Source organism: Rhinolophus sinicus, chromosome 1, assembly GCF_057876585.1.
Source record: "Rhinolophus sinicus isolate RSI-liver-muscle chromosome 1, RSI-T2T, whole genome shotgun sequence".
Taxonomy (NCBI): domain Eukaryota; kingdom Metazoa; phylum Chordata; class Mammalia; order Chiroptera; family Rhinolophidae; genus Rhinolophus; species Rhinolophus sinicus.
This window is the reverse complement of record NC_142501.1, coordinates 173,595,287-173,621,054: the sequence shown is the minus strand read 5'-3', so window position 1 is coordinate 173,621,054 and position 25,768 is coordinate 173,595,287. Positions and strand designations below refer to the sequence as shown.

The 25,768-nt window shown below is 35.2% G+C and overlaps 1 protein-coding gene across 3 annotated transcripts in view; it reads right to left on the bottom strand.

The window, feature by feature from the left end:
• The window catches only part of GRID2 (glutamate ionotropic receptor delta type subunit 2), a 1,331,224-nt gene that overhangs the window by 593,380 nt on the left and 712,076 nt on the right, over window positions 1-25,768 (bottom strand). The window lies entirely within an intron of this gene.

Genomic DNA, 25,768 nt, shown 5'->3' with positions numbered 1-25,768 from the left:
TACAGAAAAATCTGTAATAGTATGTGGATTTTGAGATTCTCAAGGCACTCTCTCCAGGCATACTAAACCTCGGATTCAAGCCCCTAGGAAAAGCTTCACACATACAACTCTTAAATATCAAACAAAGTGATGGTGGCACAGCAGGCAGAAGCAGATATGAGCCTGAGGCAATGCTTCCGTGCATGATGTTCAGGGCTTTGAAAGTTTCTATATGCCCTGTAACAGCTTTCCAGAAAGCCAGCGGCCCAGGATTTAGGACAAAGAGACCACCATTTTCAGGGACTTTCCAATAAGGACAAATGAGCATAAACTTCAGAATGGATGCAAGACAAACACTAAGGAAAAGCCAAATGGAACCCTTTAGTCTCTGATCTTGATTTGCAGAGGTGACCAGACCTCTGGCATTTTAGCTCTCTCCACACCCAAAAGGGGAATAAGATTCTACCTCTAAGTGGTACCCTTCAGAAGGGTTGGAGTTGTGATGAACATTTATAAGGAAAGAGACTATTTAAACAGAAGAGATGTAATAGCAAATTTAAAGAGATAATCGTTTCCCATCATTTCCCTACTCCTCCTAAATGTTGTGTTCCCACTAAGAAAATTACATGAATTATATAATTATTGTCTCTGTCTTGTGTATTTAAGTGTGGTGTGAAGATATTAACATTTCAGTTAAAGTTGCTCTGTACCATAGCCAGATACTTTATTCCTTTTGAGAAAAGTAATCTTTAGTCATCTCCTTCTGAGAAAAGTAATCTTTAGTCATCTCCTTCAATTTTCCACTGAAACACTCCACAGCATTTGGATATGTGTAACTAATCTATCTCTGAAAACTTCCACACAGAGAATTAAGCAGCAAAGTCACTGACCAGTTAGATTATTCAATTTGGGGGGCAACTCGAGCTCTTAAAACGACCCTTCTGATACCGTACTTAAAATTGCTTCTTTGGAAATTTTATCTATAATCTTAGTTCTGCCCTCTGTAGCAGTGCAAAATTATCTAATTGGTATTTCTCAAGACAGGATTTCAATATATGAAGATTATTATTATGGATATAAAAGCTCTTCTCTGAAGTAAATGGCCAGGTTGTTACTCGTAAGGCCATCTTCAGATTCCTTGGTATCCTAGGTTCCCCTGTAGCTCTTTTGCACCTGTGGGAGGATATGAAGATTTTGAATTTTATATGCATTGTTGATCCAAAAGCTCTGCAAAAGTATACTGTCTATATTCCTCTCTCTACACAGGCATGTCATACAGGGTCTAGTGTGAGGAGCTGCGAGCTAGTAGCATCGTTTCCTCAGGACTACATGAAATTGGCAGCCAAGGGAATGAGGCACTGCAAAAAACAACTGCTTCCTCTACTTGTTACTGAGACATAAACTGATGATGCCATTTGCCCAGGCTAAAGATTTGGGAAGAGAACTTTTCTTTGTCATGGATTTGTATGAGGTTGATTGAAACTGTGTGTGTTACATGCCATTGAGTGGACCCTGACTCCTTGGGACACTATGGATCAGTGATGTCCACAATGTCCCATCCAGAATAGCCTTGCTCAGCTCCTGTGGACTCATGCCCATGGCTTTTTTATGGAGTCAGTCCATCTCATAGTTGGTCTTCCTCGTTTCCTGCTGCCTGCTATTTCCCCAGCATTGCTGTCTTTTTCAAAGAACACGGCCTTCTCATGATGTGCCCGAAGTAGGACAGTTTCAGTTTTGTCATTTTGGCCTCTAATGACATATCAGGCTTAATGTATGTCTTTCTGGTGACCCAGGGTATCCAAAGAGCTCTCTTCCAATGCCACATTTCAAACAAATTGATCTTTTCCCTATCAGCCTTCTTCACTGATTTATATGAGCAATGTCAAAATTCTTTCAAGCAAACATATATGTGTATATATATATATATATATATATATATATATATATATATATACACACACACACACATATGGCTGCCACATTCATTGCTTTACTCAACAACTATTTATTTCACACTTACCATATTTAGATGTACCCCCAGAAACTAGGTAACTAGTAATGAATGAAACAGACAAAAATCCCTGCCCTCGAAGAGCTTACATTCAAGCACTAAATTGGCATCATATGTAACTTTACTTAAAACTACAGATATTTACCAATGAAACTAGAAACTAGTCCATTTAGGGTCACATTAGGTCAATAAACACTTAAAGTAATGCATCTTGGTTCATTTTAAACAATGCTCCCTTAAAGTTACATTGTAATGAATATGCTGAATCTGGAAATATATTAATATGCTATAATTGAGAATGCAGAATTACTTCTATAAAATATATAAAGGAGAATTAGGCTTTTAAGTTAATTACTACATGTTAAGCATTTTGAATCCTTTCCTTCCTACGAGGTCTTTTCCACTTTCATTTTTCTCTTGCTGTTCTATGTAGGTACATTATGTAACTCAAAATAATGATACTGATATACAAGACATATATTGAATGCTTAGTGTGTGACAAATTATTTTATGCACAATTTGTGAAGTTGTTGGTAGAGTTATTTCCATTTTGCAAAACAGAACATTTGTATTTATTGAGGTTAACACACTTATTCAGAAGACATGACAAGTATTAGAGCTGGGATTTAAACCATGGTTGGTATGAGTTAAGCATCTGGGTTCTAAGCAATTACAGTCTTCACTTTGTGCTCTGCATATTACGCATGTCATGGTTTCTATCCTTCCATATTATTTAACTTTGTCACACACAAAAGATATCAACTATTCATTCATTCAGGTAACACATCTGTTGAGCAGTTACCATGTGGTAGGCATTATTCTAAGCACAAGTAATGCATACAGTAGTGAACCAAACTCATAAAATCACACCTTAGAGAAATCCAGTTCACGGGACTTTGTCTTTAGGAAGTTATACTTAAAATTTATAGATATAAAGTGATAGACATTTAAAAGTCAAACATTTTAAAATTCAAGCCAAAATATAAATACCTCCTTCCCGTTTTTTTTCAGATTGCAAAGAATGTAAACAGTAAAAGGTTAAGAAACTTATTTAGTGTCTTATGAAAAGCACTAGAGTGGAATGGAAATAAGATCCTATAGAGAAGACAATAAATCTATTTTTTCTCTTCCCTCCCCTGTATCCGGGCCACCTCCCTTTCTGCTCCACTGTTGGTAGCAGAGCCTAGAGCAGTCGGCTAATGGCTCACAGCATGAAGCAGGCACACTTAATGTCCTCTCTTCTCTCTCCACAGTCCTAGCAGCAACACCTCAAGGAGTGATCAGTATTGTGTCTTGCATTTCTAGTTTGACTCTTTCTGTTTTTTTCATGGGTTTTAAAAAACAGAAATTATATATTCTTTCCAAAAGTCTGACAATGAAAGGATTGCCGTGAGATTATATTTGATCTGGGTAGAAATTTTTCTCATAGAAATTGTCAAGTACCATGTAGGTCAAAGAGAAGATATATGATGAGCATAAATTACTCTAAAAGGTAATCTTTTAAAATATAAAAATATATATTTCCTACCCCAAAAGAAGGCTTTCTTACACTCTATATAATACACACTCATCATTTCTCTAGAATGATAGGCAGCCCATGCACAACTCACTTTTAGATAATTCCTTTTCCTGAAAATAAAAAGTGTGTTCCTAGCAATACATCTTCATATGGATGTCGCAAACATCATTTTCTGTCATACTGATACCTATAGGTCTCAATATAAATGTACAAACCACGTGTCACTTTCTTACAACTCTATTCTTTAGTCTAAGACTGCTTTACAAAATTACAAAAAATATTCTACTTGATTCTCGTATTTTTTTTAAAGTTATCAAATTTCATTATAATATAATATTAAATAAGGGAAATATGGTATAGACCTTTACAGAATATATCTATATTCAATCTCATATTTTAAATCACTCTACATCGAAGAATCAGTTGTTTTTCTTTTTGGTGTAGAAAATTACATAAGAGTTAGGAAGCTAAATGCTGTGCTGCATTCCCTACATCAAAATAGTGTCTAGCACATAGTAGGTACTCAATAAATATGTTTACTAGTGAGTGAATGAGTTAAGAGCCAAAAACAAAGCATACTGCATTATCCTTACTTAATACCCAAGATAAATCATAGTTGCTAAACAAGTTTGACAAAACCTTCTATTTATATGAGGTCTGATAATTAATTTGCGAACCCATCCTAGGAAAAAGTGCTACCATACATACCTCATTGTTGAATTTAGCTACAGTCACCTTCAAAGTACTCCCCTTGGGGAGCTATGCACCCGTGCCAGTGCCTAGGCCACCCTTCAAAGCAATTTTAGAACTCTTTTTCTGGAATGGCCATCAGAGCTGTCATTGTATTACTCTTGATGTCCCGAACGTCATCAAAATGTCTTCCTTTTAATATTTCCTTTATCTTTGGGTAAAGAAAGAAGTCATTGGGGGCTAGATCAGGTGAGTACGGAGGGTGTTCCAATACAGTTATTTGTTTACTGGTTAAAAACTCCCTCACAGACAGTGCCCTGTGAGCTGGTGCATTGTCATGCTGCAAGAGCCATGAATTGTTGGCGAAAAGTTCAGGTCGTCTAACATTTTCATGCAGCCTTTTCAGCACTTCCAAATAGTAAACTTGGTTTTAACTGTTTGTTTAATTGGTACACATTCATAATGAATAATCCCTTTAATATCAAAAAGGTTAGCAACATCGTTGCAGCAAGTTCCCAAATGTAATTGTCACACCTCGTACAGTCAGCCTAAAGCTTAATATTTATAAATTACAACAATTTTTTTCTGCAAAGATACCATTTTTACATATTTACAATAAAAGCGGCTCTTTTTACTTGGTAGTTCTACCTCTCTTTCCCAACATCTCTGTCATTCTCTTTCTCACCCCCCCATCCCACACACACACCTAGAAATACAAAATACTCTTGGGATGCATTACTGCTCTTTGTGCACAGGGACCCATACAATTTGAACATGAATTTTGTTTTAAGAAAATCACACCTGAAAAGCTTTCAGTCTTCAGAGCATCTCCAAGTACTATACATGTTATTTTTCAAAGACTGGGTTTACATTAGAGCTTACAGGATGCTGCTTTCATCATTGACTCAATTTTTATCGTAATTGAATTGCCCTCTTCACTTTCCTTCCAAATTCCTCGATTTAAATTCTATCCAAATGGAAATCCAAATACATTACCAAAGAGAGTTAACTCTATCTGTCACTATTAATTTAAATATGACTTCATGAAAAAAAGTATTCTGCAATTGATTATAAGAATATAAACACGTGGTTGGGCTTTTAAGGGGTTTCCCTGATAGAGTAGAAAAGTAGAATTAAAATATTTAGTCTTGGGTCGCCTACATAATTCGGACGACTTCTAGAGCTGAGTGAATTATCTTGAGAGTGATTCAATCTAATTAAAAATTTGACCAAATTTTGAACTGGAAATTTTTCTGGAATTTTCAAAGTTATTGTGCACATATATACCCCTTTGTCTGTCTTGAGCAATGGGATAAAATGTGGGAGGCAAAAATCAAAGAGACTATAATTATATAGCCACCACAAACAAAATACTGTAAAGGGAATAATGTGTGTGTCACGATCTGCTAGCCTAGTGCAGATGTACGTCATGAAAATCCTGTGCCTAATCTATTCAGAGTTCAAGTATGCAATTTTGATACTTCTTTTTTTATTCCTCTCTTTTCTCCTTCCATCCTTCACTCATTTATTCAGACAATAATGATTATTGAAAACCTACCGTGTTTCCCCAAAACTAAGACGTAGCTGGACCACTAGCTCTAATGCGTTTTTTTTGTTTGTTTGTTTGTTTTTTTATTGGGAATCAATGTGTTTTTCCAGGACCCATGAGCTCCAAGTCAAGTCATTGTTTTCAATCTAACTGTGGAGGACACAGCTCACTGGCCCATGTGGGAATCGAACTGGCGCCCCGGTGTGATGAGCACTGCGCTCTAACCACTGAGCAAACCGGCTGCCCTCTAATGCGTCTTTTGGAGTGAAAAATAATATAAGACCCGGTATTGTATTGTGTTGTATTGTATTGTATTGCATTGCATTGCATTGTATTGTATTGTATTGTATTGTATTGTATTGTATTGTATTAGACCCAGTTTTATATTAAAATATGACTGGGTCTTATATTGATTTTTGCTCCAAAAGACGCATTAGAGCTGATGGTCCAGCTAGATCTTATTTTCGGAGAAACACAGTAATATGTGCTAGACACTGGTAATATGCTAGAAACATAGTAAAAACCAAGAAATATTCACCCTCCTTTAAATTTTTATTAAATTTATTGGGGTGACTTTGGTTAGTAAAATTATATAGGTTTCAAGTGCTCAATTCTATAATGCATGATCTATACTGCATAGTGAACACACACCAATTCCCTTTTTAATAAAGCTTTTATTATAGTGGTTGGAGAAAAAATAAAATTAACAAATAAACAATTAAAATATATGCTGCAATATATGGCATTAAGTGTTACATGTGGTGTGGAGATCAGGGATGGGTATCCCTGAGGTTGCAACATTTTAGACCTGTCATATGCAAATCAGAATAAAAAGCATTCTGGGGAGAGGAAACAGCTATTGCAATGTCTGTCAGTGAGAAACAAGTTTGGTGTGTTTAAGGAACAGAAAAAAGGTCAGCAGATGTAAAGATAGGAGAGACTCTGATATTTTTGTTTTGGCCTATGATTCAGATTTTAAGGCTTATCCACCAAGTTCCCATTTCCCCCGATACTTTGTCTTTGCCCTTGTCACTGAAAGCAGATGATTAATGGTGCTTTTTATGGATACTCTAGCAAATACATCATTTTAGACTTTTATTGGGCACGAAGCACTGTGAGTACGCCATTTCAGTCTCTAGTATTTTGATGAAGAAATATTGTTATTTACCCTAAGCAACAGAAGCCATTTATTTTTAAATATGAAACTAAGAAGAAACCCTGGTTTGACGTGATGTGGTGTTTATCTTTCCTCCTGTCATTTACAGGTTGCTTCTGGGCTTTTCATGACTTTGAGCTGCCTCTTTACGAAAGAAAGCATTTAGACTCTAAGTGCAAATTCCCACATACTAGGAAACTTCTCCTCCCCCCTTACGAATGCACAAGTTACACCTGACCCTCCTGAATCACATATCATCTCTCTCATCTGCTTTTCAGAGTCAAAGGTCTTCATGGACTGTACAGTTATTTCCCCTCCTGTGTGACAATTTATTTCTCTTCTGTAGATATTTTTTCTACTCTTTGTGAAGCAAAGAGTGAAAGGATTTAGAGCAAGAAATGCCTGGTATAAGAACTGGCTCTTGCACTTTTCAATGCTGTGAGCTTGGGTGATTTATTTAACCTCTTTAAGCTTCCATTTTCTCATTAAAAAAAAGAATCATGAGACAAAATTAGTTTATGTATGTAAAGAATTTAGTAGATTGTAAAGCACCAGGACAGCATGTAGTATGCATTACCTGCTACCCTCATCTTCATAATCTTCATTTGTATCATATGAGTACCTTTTCTTTCTTTTTTTTTAATTTTTTGGGGAGGCAATTGTTAGTAAAATTACATAGATTTCAGGTGTACAATTCTGTATTACATCATCTATAAAACCCATTGTGTGTTCACCACCCAGAGTCAGTTCTCCTTCCATCACCATATATTTGATTCCCCTTACCCTCATCTCCCACCCCCCACCCCCCTTTCCTTTGAGCAGTGGTTCTCAAAGTGTGGTCCTGGGCCAGCAGAGTGCATCTCCAGGCAGCAGTTTAGAAATACAAATTCTCTGGCATTACAGAATCAGAATTCCTGGGGCCCTGAATCTATGTTTTGCCAAACTTTCTTGGTGATTGAGACATATGCTGATGCTGCATTAGAGGAAATGCATTACTATATTATTATGTTTATCCCTATTTGTTCACAATTAACTTTCTCAGATGTGATGGAGTGAGTAACTCTGAGATTTGTAATATCCTTTAAAAGAAGAAGAAGGAAAAAAAAAACTTCCTACACAATATCAATGCAAATAAAAGGCAAACAAAATGTGTTTTTTCTTTCCCTCACAGATAACTCTAGTTGCATCCAGCTGCTAGAATAATCCTCTGAAAACTCTTAGAACAAAGAAGGCATAATTGTTCCTCGAAAGTTTACATAACTGGTTTCAAGTCTTATAAAAATGAAAACTTAGCCATAAAATAAAACACTCAAATTTAATGATGTATGCAATTTTTTATAAATTAAAAAATTAAATATACCACATTAAAGTGCAATGCAATACTATTATGTCAAACTGTCATCTTTATCAAAGCTCCAATTTTTTACTGAATAAACAACTAGGATTTATATGCATATGAAACTTGGTAGAAACCATTGTTTTTACAATTCTACTTAATATGTATAGTATATGTATGTAGTTTATTCCTTGAAATATCAGCTTCCTATAAAAGGATGGTAACATAAGCTGCATCAATGGAACGTATTCATACCCAGGACTATGATAATGATGTTTGAATTTTTATGCAAACTCTGGTATTTTATGAAATAATTACCAAAGGATGTGGCAATTAAGAATAAAATCTGTAGTTGTGATGCTGGAAAAATTGATCTAAGTATCATGTCCTTATGTCCTGATTTAATCCACTGGTTTTAACATATTTTTTTATCAGGAGAACATTTTTTTTTCTAATGCAATCTCATAAGGCACAAAAAATATGTAAGATTGATTCAACAAATATTAGCATAAATTTATTTCACTTACAGTTCAAATGCATATCTATTCTTACTTTAAATTCAAAGGGAATTAGGTTTCTCTGGATAAAACTGAAAAAGTTGAAATTGAATACAGTTACGTGCCACATAATGACATTTTGGTCAATGATGTACCGTATACACAAGTTGTCCCATAAAATTATAATAATGGAACTGAAAAATTCCTATCATGTAGTGACGTTATTGCCTTCATAATGGCATAGCACAACACGTAAGTCATATTTTTGTGGTGACGCTGGTATAAATAAACCTACTGTGCGGTCAATTGTATAAAAGTGCAGTAAATACAATTATGTATAGTGCATAACACTTTATAATGATAATGAATGACTATGTTATTGGTCTATGTATTTGCTATACTATACTATTCATTGTTATTTTACTGTGTACTCTTTCTACTTATAAAATAAGTTTGCCCTAAAACAGTATGCCATGTTACATTGGTAGCAGCTTCGTACATCTTGTGTTTCTGTATCTCATCTCTTGATTGCATCATTTTCTCTTGTGCTTGATTTAATCTCATTTTGTTTTGTACAGTAACATGGTGTTCACATTTGTAGCCTAGGAGCAATGGGCTATACCATATAGCCAAGGTGTGTAGTAGGCTACACCATCTAGTTTGTGTAAATGTACTCTATGAGGTTTGCACAACAAAATTGCCTAACAATGCATCTCTCAGAACATATCATTATGTCATTAAGTGGCAGATGATTGTATCACACTGTCAGAAACAATTCTCCATAGGTTTCTTGTGTTTCTGCACATCTTGTAAGGAAGAAACTTACTATCTTTTTGTTTCAAACTATCTTTGCAAGGATGTTTGAATAGCAAGCGGCCTTAAAAGATAGAGGTAATGTCTCCCTCTAGCATGATCAAAGGGCAGATTTGCTTACTGCCAGCATAATAAAGGTAAAAGCTCCCTCTGGGGTGAGAGGCTTGTTTTCTTACAGCCTACTATAAAAGATTTGGGTTCCCTAAGCATGGATTCCTCAGTTACAATGCAAACCTGTGTGTGTATAGTCCATCTGCATTGTCCACATTGTCCTGTGTGATCTGGGGGTCACTGGGAACCAACGCACATGATCGTACTGTGCCTATTACCATTACTGTGAATGATAAAATCTTTTCTGTCTCTGGTCCAAAAACTTATTATCTTCTGCCTTTATCCGAGAAACAGTATCAGGCTAACTTTTCAGCTTTCAGGCAGACCCCTAATAGTTCTTGATACACACGTGACAAGCACAGTCATAGTTGAGCCTTAAAACGTTTTCACTCTGTTTCTATATTCTGATGTAGTTGAATACAATAACAAAAATAAATCTGGTTTACACAGGTACGTATCTTCCAATTGTGACTGTACTATAATAGTTCCTGTGGCAATTAAAAAAATCTCTCACAGAACTAATTGGGAAGATTGAAACGAGAAGCAGTAGGTATTCTGTTTTTAAATATTCAATTACAATAGTACTTACCAATTACCTAAATTGTTATGTGCATAAAATTCAAACAAGGCTTCCTGTAACTTGTAATAAACAATCACACTATTCATGATATAGAACAAAGCAACAAAAAATCTGTTATATGTGCATTGTGCAGAAATTCTGCCATGATGAGAGCATTCACAAGCAGTTATTCCAAAGCCACAGCTGTCATTTATTTGAGGGTGGCACATGTGTCTGGCAGAAATGTATTTCTTTGGATTAATATATCTAGACCATACGTTATTTTTTTTAAAACCAGTCATATGTTAACTTGACAGCATTCTATATTGTGTATAGATTTTTAAATAATAATTTAAGCACATATATTTAAAATAAATGAAAAACCATTGTTTGGAAAAAAAATAAGAATCTCAAGCATCCTAGTTTTCTATTTTATGTTCTGCTAATAGCATTACTTTCAATTCTTCTTTCATGAAGATACTTCAGGAGCTTTAAATTGGGGGTTGGTCTTATTTCCTCACTTTCTGAGTCCAAACAACTGCCAAGATATCAGGATCTAGGAAACACAGCAGCTGGTTTCCAAACTGCAGCACAAATCTAAAGGTCTTTGATTCAGAAGTAAGCTCATGTGAAACTTGATAAAATAAATTTTATCTCAAGATTAAAAAAGAAGTGGGGACATTGTATGTGTAATTTTGAATCTAAAATCAGTCTCAGATACTTATTAATTAAAAATAATTGAAATTAAATTTAAAAATACAATGGAAAGAAATGACAGAAAATAAAACTATGCAATACTAAGAAATAACAGAAACATAGCAATATAGAAGTACGAATAGAAAGTAGAACTTTACATCAAAATAAACTAATTGTGAAAAACGGGAAAAATTTAAATGTAATTTCTCCAGCAGAAGTATTGAAACTTTGTGAATAAAGCAAACAATCCTCTAGAGTCTAAAGCAATTTGTCAAAATGTGACATGGATATAACTACGTATTTGAAGTGAGGTTTTTCTGTAACATTAGTGAAACACCCAGAGTCTCTAGGAGCAGGAAGGAGGTCCAGGGCAAAAGCAACAGTACGTTAATAATTTCTAAAATTTCTAAACATACAATTTTATCTATTTATACCTAGAGCAAAATCCTACTTTATTTAATGAAATGTTTAATTGATGTAGACCTTTTAATTTCAATATTTTGAACTTTGCTTCAAGTACTAGAAAGTTAGACTCAGAGAAGACACACTTTATAACACCAAGTTAACATGGCTACGTAAAATTCTGGTATATTTATCTTAATTGTATCCCTGGCTTTTTGTGTGTGCAATATATCAGTTATATTTCTTCTAGCAGCTTCAAAATTTATATGACAGAGGGTACATGGAGGTAAAGGGTGGTCTACGGGTTGGGAAGATATATGAAGTTGTTTTTTTATTGTATCTACATAAAACTGAACAAATTTCAATTGTCCATATCAAATATGGCATGGGTTCTTATGGAGATTAAGGAATGGTAGAGTACATCAAGCACTCACTTACCTTTTTTGTTGCTGTAATTTCTGTTTCAAAACTTTTGTCTGTATATGGTTCAAATCTGTGCTTTATTAGAGAGCAAGGATATGTTGCTTAGTTTTCCTCTTTCATAGTCAGTGTACAATTAGTTAGTATATTACTATACTCATTCTTGATCAGTCAAGAATGATATAGACATATTTTATACTCTTCCATTTTCATAACATAAACTGTTTTCTCATAATGTTTAGCTTCCCATCATAAACATGATTTGTGAAATTTTATCTTCTGTGACTCCAATAAATTCAGAACTGTAGGATTCTGTGTGTGTGTGTGTGTGTGTGTGTGTGTGTGTGCGTGTGCGTGTGTGTTTTCCAAAAGATTGGTCTAGTCTCTCAGTGGGAAAATAAAGACAATGTAATAAAATCTATTTGAAATGTTGATGCTGATTTAAGTATATTGTAAAGGGAATGGGTGTTGTAAAGGAGGGCAAGGGTCTGCTAGGGGCACTAGGGCATCATGGTCTAGTAGGACCAGTAAAAGATAATTACAATACAAGCCACATGTGCTTTAATATGAGAATACGGACTATTGAAAGACATGAGCGCTGTCACCTAACTAGACATGGGAAGAATCTGGCAAAGCTCTGTTCCAGGACTCTTCCATTTGGCTCTCCAGATCTACCTCTACCTTTCTCCCTCTAGTTTTCTGACCTGGCAGATTATGTGGACCATGTGGATGGCTCTCAAGATTCCTCTTGGAGGAGGTCCAGCCAATAGGAAGCACAGCGTTGGACTGGAGCAAGGAAGAAAAATGTATTCAGTGTTTATTTCTCTGGCTCTCTCCTGGTAAATTGCTATGTCCTACAGGCATTATTCCTCTCCAGTCAGCCTTCTCTACGTAATGCTCTTTCCTTCCAGTTTTAGATGACAACTTTCTCCCCTCACCACTTTAGGCCAGGGATTGTAATACTCTTACTCCTTAGTAGTCCAATTATTGCATTATCATTTGTGTGTTCCCTACATTCTGCCTAAACTTTTATAAATAGGCCCACCATAATATACCCTTCTTGAGATATTTAAATAATTTGAGTGTAAAATCTCTTTCTGGTTGCGACCCTGATTTGCACAACCTGAGTCTTGAAGGATAAGTAGGAGAGCAAAGAATTTCTCAGGGAATTATAGAAAACATTAGGTAAATAAAAGACCATCACAGAAGATGAAGGTAGAAAGGATTGCATCTATAGGAGTATGGACACATCTATAAGGAGTACGGAGAATATCTTAATGAGAATAAAAAACTATTAAATGGTTTCAGGTAAAACTGATATAATCTTGTTTGTATTTTAGAAAGCTTACTTGGGTATCACTTAGGAAAGGGTTTTAGAGGGAAGTGAGACATAGAGCAGGTGACAACCTGAATAAGCCAGGCAGAAACTGAGGGTTAATAGATTCCTTGACAAGGGTAATGACAGTGGGGATCAAGACAGAGGGAGAGGACAAGGAAAACTGGTCGGTGGTTTGAGGTGTGAGAGGAAGGGGACTCAAGTTTGATTTCAGTAACTGAGTGGATAGACGTGTAATTAACTGAGGGAGTAGTAGAATAGCATCTGAAGTAAAGACTCGTGATCAATTTGACAGAATAGCCTTTAGGTTAGGATTGAAGAGGTAAACTAATGTACTATTAATATTTTGGCTGGATATACTTTAATAGAGCATGGAGGGCATAATATATCAATAAGAGTTTACAGAAAAGCAAATAAGAAAGGACAGAAGATGTATAAAACCTTTATTTATGAAAGTTCAAGCATATCATGTTCAGAGGGAACCTTCAATTCCAGTGAATAGGTTTACTTCGGATATTCTTAGAGGTACTAAAACCCTAATTTAATTACCCAGTGTTTATGACACTGTACTGAGAGTCCACCAACATAAAAACCTATTATGACTGAACAGTACTTTGAGCCATGGTTAATAATAGTCATTACTAAAAATAGGGGAAAGAACAAGTATAGTAGATATCTGAGAATTTATTACTAGGTATCAGACACAATTGTAAGTGTTTTACATACATTTAATTCTTTAATCCCATTAACGATTTTAAGATGTTGGTAAGTATTATTAGTAACTCTATTTTGCCAGTGAGAAAATTGAGGCTCAGACAGGCTCAAGGCGACACAGAAAACGCATGTGGAACCCAGGCAGTCTGACTACAGAGCCATACATTACGTAGGGCCTAACTCTGTGAAGTTTCTTAATAGGGAAGAGGAACTTTGTAGGATATTATAGTTATTGGGTTATGATAGTATATCACCTCCTTGGAAAGAAATTCCACATTTTCTTATTTCATTACAGCATTTATGAATATCAAAACATTTTATGTTTATATTTGTTATCACATATTAGAAAATAAGTTAAATGGAAGGATAAGTCTGCCTCTCTTCTTTACTATTATAGTATCCTTCATGCTGAGAATGGTGTCAGGCATAATTAGGGATGTTTGGTTGTGTGTGTGTGTGTGTGTGTGTGTACACATATAAATAAATCTATACATTCAGGCAATATATGTATATTAAATCAGATATGACTTGAAGTAGTTTTTCATTTATTTATTAGCCAGGTGATTTTTGTGTTAATGACTTGAACTCTCTGAGCTTAGATTCCTCTTCTATGCAGAGGGATACTATAATAGTTATCCTTGATGGTTTCCTTTCATTCCTCCCTACCATACTCAGATGCATCAATATTTTGCAGCTAGCCATAATATTCCTAGGTATGTGGATTGTGATATAAATAAGTATAAAAATAAAACATAACTGCTTTTTTATGCTAATTTAAGAAGAAATTCTTGGTATACTTTATGTTTAATGTCAAAAAGCTGAACTTTATGTGGATTGTAAAATAGGTGAGTAGTTTCACAAAGGCCACTTATCTTTCTAATTATATTAAATTTGTGTTTTAATTTTTTAAGTGCTGCTCTTGGGGTAAATATAAAATATAGTGACTTTTCAGTGGTTCCACATGTTTTGGTTTCATGAAAAAATGTCGTTAAACATGATATATTGAAAGCATCCCCATGATATTTTATCTCATACACATGAAACTCATTTGTTTCAGGTACATTTCATATCTACTAGATAATATACAAAACAGAGCAAGATAGCCTGGATTGTAATTCTCACTGTCATGTCAAATCATATCCCCGCCTCATCATGTGTCCATATACTAGTTTTTTCTATCGTGAAACCCTCTTTACTCTGTTTACTTGCTTCACTAAATAGATTTGACATTATTTGTCACTTGCATGAATGATATTGACAGAGCAGTTCTCTGGGTTCCTTCTGGGCCTAAAGGATAAGGTGCTTGTAGTATATTCGTGTCACCTCAAGCAACAGTAGTATAAATTGGCAGTTTGCTTAATGTGAAATGCAAATTTCTCAAGGGCAAGGCATCGTTCTGCATAGTAATCATCATAATGCCTATAAAATATTCCAGAATAATTCAAAGGCTTATTTTATTTTGCATTTATTTTCTTTTCCCCAGGAGTTCAAGGGGCAAATAAACTCAGGCTGGTGTTTTGCTATAACCATATCCCTAAAATGAGCAAACGTAAAAATGATGATTCTTACTGAAGCTTAAGAAGGGTTAAGCATGACTGCCAAGTTATCAACTGGCTGCAATGGTAACATTTATATGCCAACTCTTATCATTTAGAATTTGAAATCACTGATATATAGTCCAAGATCTTAAACAATTACACATTTGATTTTTCTCTCTGTGTACTTAAAGTTTTATAAATTTTTGTCTGTGCCATAATCAACATCTTTATATTACAAACTACCCATTGGAAGAGACCATATTGTCCTTTCTTTATCAATGTATTTCTAAAGGAAAATAATGATTTAGTATATTTTGGTGGTGTGATAAAAGAAGGTCCTTTAATCTTCCAGATATCTTGGTTGATGGACTCACCCTATAAATTTAATGAAGTCTTACTCAGTATTATAGTTGATTCTAGAATAATAAGGTATCTTTAAAGAGGTAAATTTGTCTGAACTACAGATTTTTCTACATGTTCTCCTTAGAATTCAATTTTCTTAACTGTATAAAGGATATATAGCTTTTATGAACAATCTAGTCCAATGATAAATTCTACTATGTGTAAAATAATAAACGAGACTACTGCAATCATTATTTGTAGCATATGCTAAGGTTTTAAAATTAATCTTCATTGAAAGTTTTAAGCTTTAAGATCAAATAAGATAAATGGGCCAGTGTGCCTGTTTCATCCCATTGGTCTTCAGGAGACATTAGCTAGCATGTAAGCCTCTCTGTCACTCATCCTTCTCTTTTGGATGCACGTCTCTGAGAAGCTTTGACTACATTTTCAGTCAAACAATGACAATACCATTATTGGAAAGTCAAGTGTCTTACCATTAAGGTAAAGACTTATTCACAAACATCCAGAGGCTAGAATTCACATGGGAAAAATGGAAACACATGAAATTTTTAACAAAGCATAGTAGAGCAGTTACAAGCACAGACTGTGGGGCAGCCTGCCTTGGTTATAATCCACAGTGTGATCTTGGAAGGCTATGTAGCTTCTATACCTTAGCTTCTCCACCTACAAAACGGGGATAGTAATAATATCTATCCTATAGGGGTATTACGATGTTTAAAAGAACTTGTAATTGGCTTGAACAGTGTCACTTGATTTGCATTAGATGTTTGCTCCTTTTGTTTTTAAATGGATAAAATGACTGCTATTTTAGCATACCACAGAGTTTATAACAAGCACTGTTATACATTGTCATATAACAAGTGTTTTTTTTACTGTTTACTAGATATTGATATAAAAATAAAGCCAAAAAACAAAACAAAAAAACAAGAATGACTTCTCTCTGAAAAGATCAGATAACTACCATTGGTTTACCACTAAAAGAAAAACAAAATGAAATATTTTCCTGACATGACTATAGCAAATCAGGACTAGGGCTTAGTTTATTTTGAAACTCAGATGGTATCTTTCAAAGTAAATGTTTCAGTCAAACAAAGAATAGCAACATCTGCTCATATTGATGAAAACTTTAGGACCAATTGGGATTCTCTATTAATTTTCAATTGGAAAGCAGATCATACAGTAGAGGAAAAACACAGTCATAACAAACATTTGCATATTAATAAGACATTACAAAATCCTAATTTGGAAAATATTTAAAAATGAAAAAAATATGCTCTTCTATAGTAATTACATGATATACACTGATGTTTCTTCAATCATTTCTTAATCTTGGCCACCGACAACTGAAAACAACAAAAACAATCACCAAAAGAAGTTACTCTCAATGGAGGACACACATTCAGCTGCTCTCTAATAAGTGTTTTCAAAACAGAACTCCTTTGTAGTAGAGATATCTGAAAATGTCAGAGCTGACTGCAAACAAGCACCACACACCTCACAGGAGGCTGAACCCTCAGCCTCCCATTGTTCAGGGATATTAAAAGCGGTTGTTTTAAGACTTCACTGAACATTTTTACTAATGTGTTATTGAATCAAATCTGTTTGCACATCATTATCTAACTAGGTCAAGTAAATACCAAAAGATAATTGTTTAGAATTGATGGTAACCAACTAAATACCTCCTGGGTTTTCCAAAATAAATGCATCACTTGAAGGTATGATTGCATACTAAACTCCCATTCTGGGTATTATTTTTTTTCTATCATAAAGACAAGAAAGCTGAATTAGCTTTTATTTTCAGAGAGAGAGAACATTTAATAGACTAGTTTCAATATGTCAAACAGTGAGGGGCAATGGGGCATATATTTCTATCTTCATTGTAGAGCAAAGCAATAATACGGTACTGCCTCTTATAGCCACTGGGTAGAATTTGTGAAGAAACCTCTGCTACCCAACTGCCTTCATTTTGTTCTATAAAAAAGATATTCCCAATTGGATATTATCATTGTGTAGTGGAAAAGGGGCCACATGTTACACCTGAAAAGCTCAGGAGATTGAAAATAACCACTTAGGATGGTGTGAATATAACAATTCCTAACTAAGGCAGGCCATGGCTGGGAAGTCACATCCTTGGCCTGTAGCTTCCTTGACAAAGGCCAGTCTTTACCATAAGTGAGCCTATTGTCTTTTTGCATCTAGTAACATGCACTTGGAATGTCAGTAATCCCTTTTTCCGGACCAGAGCAGAAAACTGGAATCCCTCATTATTATTCTTGTCTCCTGATTACCATCTCTGTGCACTGTAAAAAGTGAACTATTAACTATCCTGTACCCACCTATGTAGAAGTACCTATCTCTCCATTTTACTTTTTATCCAATCCCAGAGATTTTCCCGCTTTGCTTTCTCCCACCCCCTTAATCTACCACCAATGGATTTCATGTAACCTTCCTCCTTTGATTCTACATATAAAATAAGCTGCAAACCACCATTTTGTAGAGCATTTCCTCAATCTGTTGAGATTTTAATTCCAAGCAATTGTTGTCAGTTTGGCTCAAATAAACTCTTATAAGCTTTCTCTTAGGCTGTTTTTTGTTTGTTTGTTTGTTTATTTGTTGTTTTTTTTTGCTGAGTTGTAATCTACCTCAGGTTGCTAAAAATATCTAATTTAATTTTTATTGAAATGCCTTTAGTTTTGTAATTTTGAATATCAGCATAAAGGTAAAAAAATAACGTTCATTGTGTTCACAAAACTGAGCATGGCATTATTGTAAAAACACCATATAAATTAAATAGAAATTCAAAGAGAAAAACATTTAAATGCAATTTTGATATCCAGCAAGTTTTAGCAAAGTTTTCAGGTGTGATAGTCATTACCTTAGTGAATTCACTGCTATCCAAATTCAGGTCATTAATGCCGCAGACTCAGAAAGTTGCTTTTACGAGAATATGATGTACCATCCCATCAGTCAGTGAAGATTCACACTAGCAAAATTCAGAATGTGATAGAAAGCCCTGATGCAAATTTATTAATTTCCAGTGAGATTCATATCTCTTTCACATATGTTGGAATATGACTTTCTTTTTTTTTTAAAGAGGTATAATTTACATATAACATTATATTGACTAACTTATTTTATGAACGATTGATTCATCTGACCAACTTATTCTTTCGGTACCATAGATCAATATGGAAGCCAATTACAATCAGAAGGCTGTTTAGAGAACCCAAATCAGGATGTGGGAGTCAGATGACCCACATTTTCAATCACTGTAGCCTAAGAAGTCCTGATAAAATCTCCTCAAAAACCTATGGCTTTCCTGATGACATTTATATTGACAGAGAGGAACTTTTGCCTAGGGGAGTGGTTGCCTGGGAGGTGAGTTAAGAGACTAACAAATTAATCCTGCATTAAATGCTAATTAAAGTGTTATTTTATTCGCCTTAAAATGAAGACTGTGCATTCTCCTTTAGTTGCTGTGTGAAGTACACAGAATCTTACTTTTCTATCTACCTAAACATTCCTTAACCTTTACTTGGAACAACTTGCCACACCACTACAGAAAATCAAGATTCAAACTGAAATAAAGGTTTGGACACTTCATATTATCAAAGACAAAAATTTGTCTTGGCTTTTTCTCCATTTACAGGAGAATGTTCTTGAAGATTTCCTTTACCTAGTATAGACTTTGTATTGGTAATTAGGGGAAATAGGACACAACTGCCGGGATGTATCCAGTGCATTATAAAACATACTGAACAATAGACTTAGGTGAGTAGTTGTGGGCTAATTACCACATAGATGCATATAATTCATATTTTAGATGCATAATGAAGTAATTGCAAAAGAATATAGGACAACATTTGAGCATGTTTAAAAACGCACTCACACATCAATGCACCATCCTATGAGATTTTGAAGTTGTCACAGAAAACAGAATTCCATTTAAATCTTCATCTCAGTTATAGCAATAGTGAGATAATTAAAAGATACAGTATATTTTCCCAAAGTGAATTCTCAAAACATATAGTTCAAATTTGATCTTAAGCAAATTAGTTAAGGGAGATATTTATTATATAGCATGTTGTGGGACTCATCTTTCTTACTTAAAAGGTGAGATATTAATGCGTTAACAGAAGGTAAAAGTGGACATTATGGAACACAGCTCAAAGCTACACAGTGTCTTAAGCTCAAAAAAAGCTCAAAAACATGTTTTGAGGAGCAGTGTTATCAAAATGATTGAAAAGGCACTTGAAAGAAACTAAACCCATGTATCAGGAATAAAAATATATCAGCTCAAATAACAACAACTTCTGCTTTTTTAGTCTTCTCAAAATAGTTTCAAACAAGACAATGAAGCTCATAAATAGTGAGGAGAATAATCTGAAAACATGAGAAAGGCATAGAGAAAGGACAGACACAGAGAGAGAAGAGAGAGGAGTAAGGGGAGGGAAGAGAGAGAGAAAGAATGAGAATGAACTAAAGAAATGAAAGCATTGCAAATATAGTTGGTAGTATATTGCCTCTCCTCCAAAAGAAATGCAAGTGTCTCAGTATCTCATGGAAAGCACAGTTCTACCTGAAAACATGAACAGCAAAACTCTGTCTGCTTAATTGAGAAGCCAAGCATATGAAAAGAAGTTAATTAGCATTCACCTAATAGGCACCACAACTTGAGCACTCCCAATTGAGCACTTTTTAGAGAAAGTACACTTTCGACTCATTTAAATATGCTGGAAGTTGAGCACCAGTTGAGCGCTTTCACAGCACGTTGAGTACTGATTGAGCTATTTCGAAGCACACTGAGCACTTTTCTGTGCGAATTCTTAGTCATATTTCCATACCCCCAATCCTCCCTCTACCTGTACAGCTGCTAATCAAGACGTGCCTTCCCGGTATGACCATCCTTTGCCATTAGAATTACGTTTTAGCTTTTCACCATTTACATTTTAAAAAACTTAAGTAATAATAATAATTAGTGAATGTATGTCAGACTGAAGTTCATGTCTTCTAAAGAGATAGCACTTAAGCAATTTCATCCCTCGAGGCTCAAGTGAAATTTTGAAAATAGTGTCCATGCTGAGAGCTGTGAGACTATGCCCAAACTTAACTGCGGACACCATGAAGGATTTTCAGTGGTTTATTCCTCCAGGTGTTTAAGTTCTGCCAGGAGGTGAAGCAATCTGAGAGTGGTTCAGCTTCCTAGCTTTTTACGGATGTGTTGTTGTTCTCATTAGGGAAGGCTCTCATCAATAAAAAAAGAAAATGTTTTCATGATATGTAAGGTGATCATTTTGTTTTTTCTGTTCTACTTGTTGCACAAATAAATGAAATAAAACAAACCATCAAGTATTTATTGAGTACCAATTTTATGTGGGTGCTGCATCAAATGCTGATGAGAATATGAAATTTATGATAGTCCCTGACCTTCCGGAGCTTACTATTTTGGGGGACAGAAAGAATGCAATATCATGACCTCTATTTTGATATGGTAATTTCCCTCCTAAACTTTAATCTTCTATTCGAATTTAGCCTTTCTTTAGTCCTGAAGCTGGCCCAGCTGGGACCCTGGAGTAGAGGCCTTGCAACATCCTGCGCCTCACCTTTCTTTGACCTATAGCTTATCAATAGATCACCCCCTATGGCTTGATCTCAGAATATCCCTTGTTCCAGTTCCCTGTTTTAGGAAATCACCCTGAAATTTATGATTAATAACCTTAGGGTTATCAATCACAATTTTTATAGTCTAGCATTCTTTCCAGGCTACTCTCACCATTGTTTCTGGGTTGCTGACGCCCCCAGAGAGCCACGTTGCTAGAGGGAAGCCTCCATGAAGCACAATGGGCCCCCCAGAACCCCCCATGTAGCCTCTGGAGGAACGCCCAGATTTTCCCTTGAATACCCCAAGCCAATCTGAGAATGTTAAGGCACTTTTTGGAGGTGTTAACCTGCTGCCTTCTCAGATCACAGGTGCTCTGATAATAAATTCTTATTCTAGGGCCTGACTGCTGTGTCGGTCTATTGGCTGAGCGGCACAGGCAGCATGAGCCCCGGACTCGGTGACCCTCTGGTTTCAGTCCTGATATTTAAATTACATTTTACCATTTTGTGCAGTTATTGGATTTCAGTTAATTTTAGTAGTTTATGTTTGTTTATTTGCTTGTTTATACAATGACGGGGTTATGCATAACTAAAGAACAATACCTGGATTTAGACACTGGATATAGCAATACCTAGAAATGCCATTGTAGGAGGTCCTGTCCAAGCAAACAGCTGACTTTCCTAGACTGCAGCTCTATAATGCTAGTTGCACACACAGGGAAAAGAACTGCAGAAGAACAAAATATGCCACCCCCAGATATGCCACTTTGGCATAAGGATTATTTTGAGTTGAAGGCAATTGAGGAATCACAGATGCAGAAAAGGCTCTAAAAATGGAGCATAAGTTTCCTTTTTGTAAAGGAAATTTACATTTATAAATGAAATTTGCATTTATGAAGGTGTCTTTCCTGTACCAGGAAGATAAGGATGGCATCCTACAAGTCCTATCAACGGAGAAGGCTCTGACTTGAATGCACAAAACTAACCTTACTAAACAATCCTGACCTACCATACTTTTCTAGTCACCTTCCCATACTTCCCCTTCTAGAAGCCCCAAACCTTTTTTCCTTTGTCTAGCCTCTTCTCCACTCTATGTCATCCTTTGGGATAATATATAAGACCTGAAACTCTCCTTGAGTCATAGCTCTGTAGCAAGAAGAGAAGGATGACTCTAAATCACAAGAGATGCTTATCAGTGGAGAAGGTACCAATGGAAATCTGCATAACAAACCTACCCCTTGTTTACTGTACTTTCCCTGGTCACCTTCCCATAACTTCCCTCTCTCATACCTTCATCCTCTGTTTTAGGTGAAGATGGCATTTAAGCACAAGTTCTAGCCAATTTTTTTAGTTACTCATCTCTGCATTTCTCCCATGTACCAGTATATATGAGATATACATATTAATAAGCTTCTGTTTTGTTTTTCTCTTGTTAATCTGTCTTACAGGGCCCTGCTGAGCACCTACAAGAATAGAAAGAAAGAAGAATTTTTTTTTTTTATTCCCCTGCATTTTGTAATGAAGTCTATTTTATTTTTCTTTTCTTTTGTTATTCCCTCTTTTATCAGTTTGATACTTAGGACCCCAGTTATTAAACCTAGGTTGGTAAAAGAAGATATTTCACCCCCCCCAAAAAAAAAACCAAAAACACACAAAGATTACTTGTTCAGAGAAGAGAGCTGGATGTTTCAAATCCTATATCCTATGCTAATGTTGAAACAGGCTAGTTTCTCAACCTGGATAATAAAAACAATATTAAAAATAAATAAACAAGTAAGTAAATAAATAAATAAATATGCTCATGTTTTACTAGCTAGTTTAAAAATTGGGGGAAAAAATAGGGATCACACTGGATTTTTTGAATGTTGTTTTCTTTAACCTCTTCATGGAAATTCTAGCAATCCACACAGAAATGATCACGAGTAGACATCTAAGTTGGGTAGTGGTCATTGCTGAAGAAAAACCCTTACTTTCAGTTATGTTTTAAGAAATTATTGGTCGGCTAGAATTTAGCCATTTTGAAGACTAAATCCAACACGAGGCAAATACTGTCATATATGGCTGGCAGGGCGAAAAATGGATTTAGATAAGAAAAAAAAAATGTTTGGCTCGTCTTGGTATATATGACTTAGTTCTTATTTAAATCTATTATAAGATGTTTATATCTTCAAAATCAAGTAGCTATAATTCAATTACCAGGGAGATTTTCACCTCAAAAAATGTACCATTACTTAGAGCCTGCTACATGCAATATATTATTTTGCATATGGCATGAAATTTAAAGTTGAATAAATTATAAATAAAGAACCTGATCCCATGAAGCTTACAGTCTAACAAATAAGAATAATAATGAAAATGCTGGTATAAGACTTAAAATATCCAAAATTCACGAATATGTGCCCATTAAACAAAGCTAGAAAAATAACCTGAATTAGTCTGGAGGGAAATTTAATGGGCCACTTTTTTGTTTCTTTATATATATATATTTTTTGTTTCTTCTGTTATTGTTCAGAATTCTTCCTTTTTAGAGTAAATACGAAGTGATTGTTGTGTTCAACAGCGTATTAACATTTTAAGGAGCAATTTTGTTTTGTACTGGGGTCCCCAGCATGGCTTAGATTCAGCCATCTCAGCTATGCCCTTTTATGTGTGAAAGGCTGGCAAGGTGAGAACTCAGTGGTCTGTTTGCTTAAGTTGTTTAATTAAAAGAGAATACACCTGGACATTTGGGGCTGACAGCTAGATGCCCCAGTTAGATCCACTCATTTTCTGGGAGATGTGGCCCAACCTTCAACCTCACTGGACATTGCATGAAATGGAGCACTCCAAATTTGGTGTTTCTAACCTTTGGGTCTAATTGGAGGCAAACTGTAAAAGATACCCTGCTATGCATCACGTGTCTGAGTGCTAAACACCACAGAGAAAGTAGTTGCAAAAAAAAAAAAAAAAAAAAAAAAGTATAATAAATACTAGCTCCTACAGGTTTTCTATTGGACTAAAGGAACAGAATATACTACTACTTTAGATTCAACTGAGGGCTTAGTACATGAGGGAGCAAGGGTTAGTGGTGTGATACTTGGAACCGCTGCTGGGTGGAGGGGATATTTTGCTGTTTCACAGGGACCCTAAACCATGATATTGGCAACGGCCTCATGTAAGAGTGATTTATAAATTCTCTTGGTAGTAGTACCAGTCTCCAAGTTACATTTGGAGCAACTGAATCATCAACATAAAAAGATACCAGAATCTTTGTGGAAAGGTGAAAGGAAATGGTAGGTTTTGAAATACGCTAGGGATTTTATACTCAGTTTACTGAGAGAAACAGTGTTCCAACACTTGAGCTAGTGGTGATTGCCAGAAAACAACTCTTTTATTACTATTATTATTTTCAAAAACTAATGGGCCTCAGACAGCTAGGCTGAGAAATACCTGTTACAGTCTGAAATGCAATTACATAAAAATATGAATTGCCAAACTCCTTAGTTACATATATTGAAAAGTTATTTCTACTGTTAGGCGACATTTATTACCAAATCTCTATAGTCTCCTAATGGCAGCTATTCTGAAATTCAGACAAAGCGTTTTTAGATATAAATTCAAAGTCTAGAACAGTGCTGGCCAATATAACTCTCTGTGATAGAAATACTCTAAATATGCTCTGTCCAATGTTTTCTGGGAACTGGTTACAAATACAAAATCTCAGATTCATACCTACAGAATTAGAATTTGCATTGTAACAAAATCTCCAGGAGATTACTGTGTTTCCCCAAAAATAAGACCTAGCCAGACAATCAGCTCTAATGCGTCTTTTGGGTCAAAAATTAATATAAGACTCAGTATTATATTATATTATATTATATTATTATATTATATTATATTATATTATATTATATTATATTATTATATTATATTATATATTATATTGGGTCTTATAGTAAAATAAGACCCAGTCTTATAGCATAATATTATATAAGACGGGGTCTTATATTATAGTAAAATAAGACCATGTCTTATATTAGTTTTTAATCCAAAAGACACATTAGAGGTGATTGTCTGGCTAGGTCTTATCTTTGGGGAAACAGGGTAGTATTTACATTAAAGCTTGAGAAGCAGTAGTGGAGAGCAGTGATTCTCAAACTCGCCTGGACCTTACTGTCAGTCAAGTGAGGATGTTTTTAAAAATACCAATGCTGGCAATCCACCCCAGAAGTTATGAGGTAAGGTTCTGGGATGGGTTGTAAGCTTTAGCTAGGTTTCTTTCTAACTCTAGACCTCTGAATTCACTTTACTTAGATTCTTTATTTTAGAATACTTGCCACTCTAAATTTTTTCTCTGCCTCTTTGAGATGTAAATCTTCTCCCAGCCTCTTGCCAGTTTTATAACCCAGAAATGTCCATCAAGGACCTGGGAGCAATCCCTTTGAAGTGTAATAATCAAGAAAGCCAGAGGCTCTATCTCCAGATCTCCCTGGTTGGGT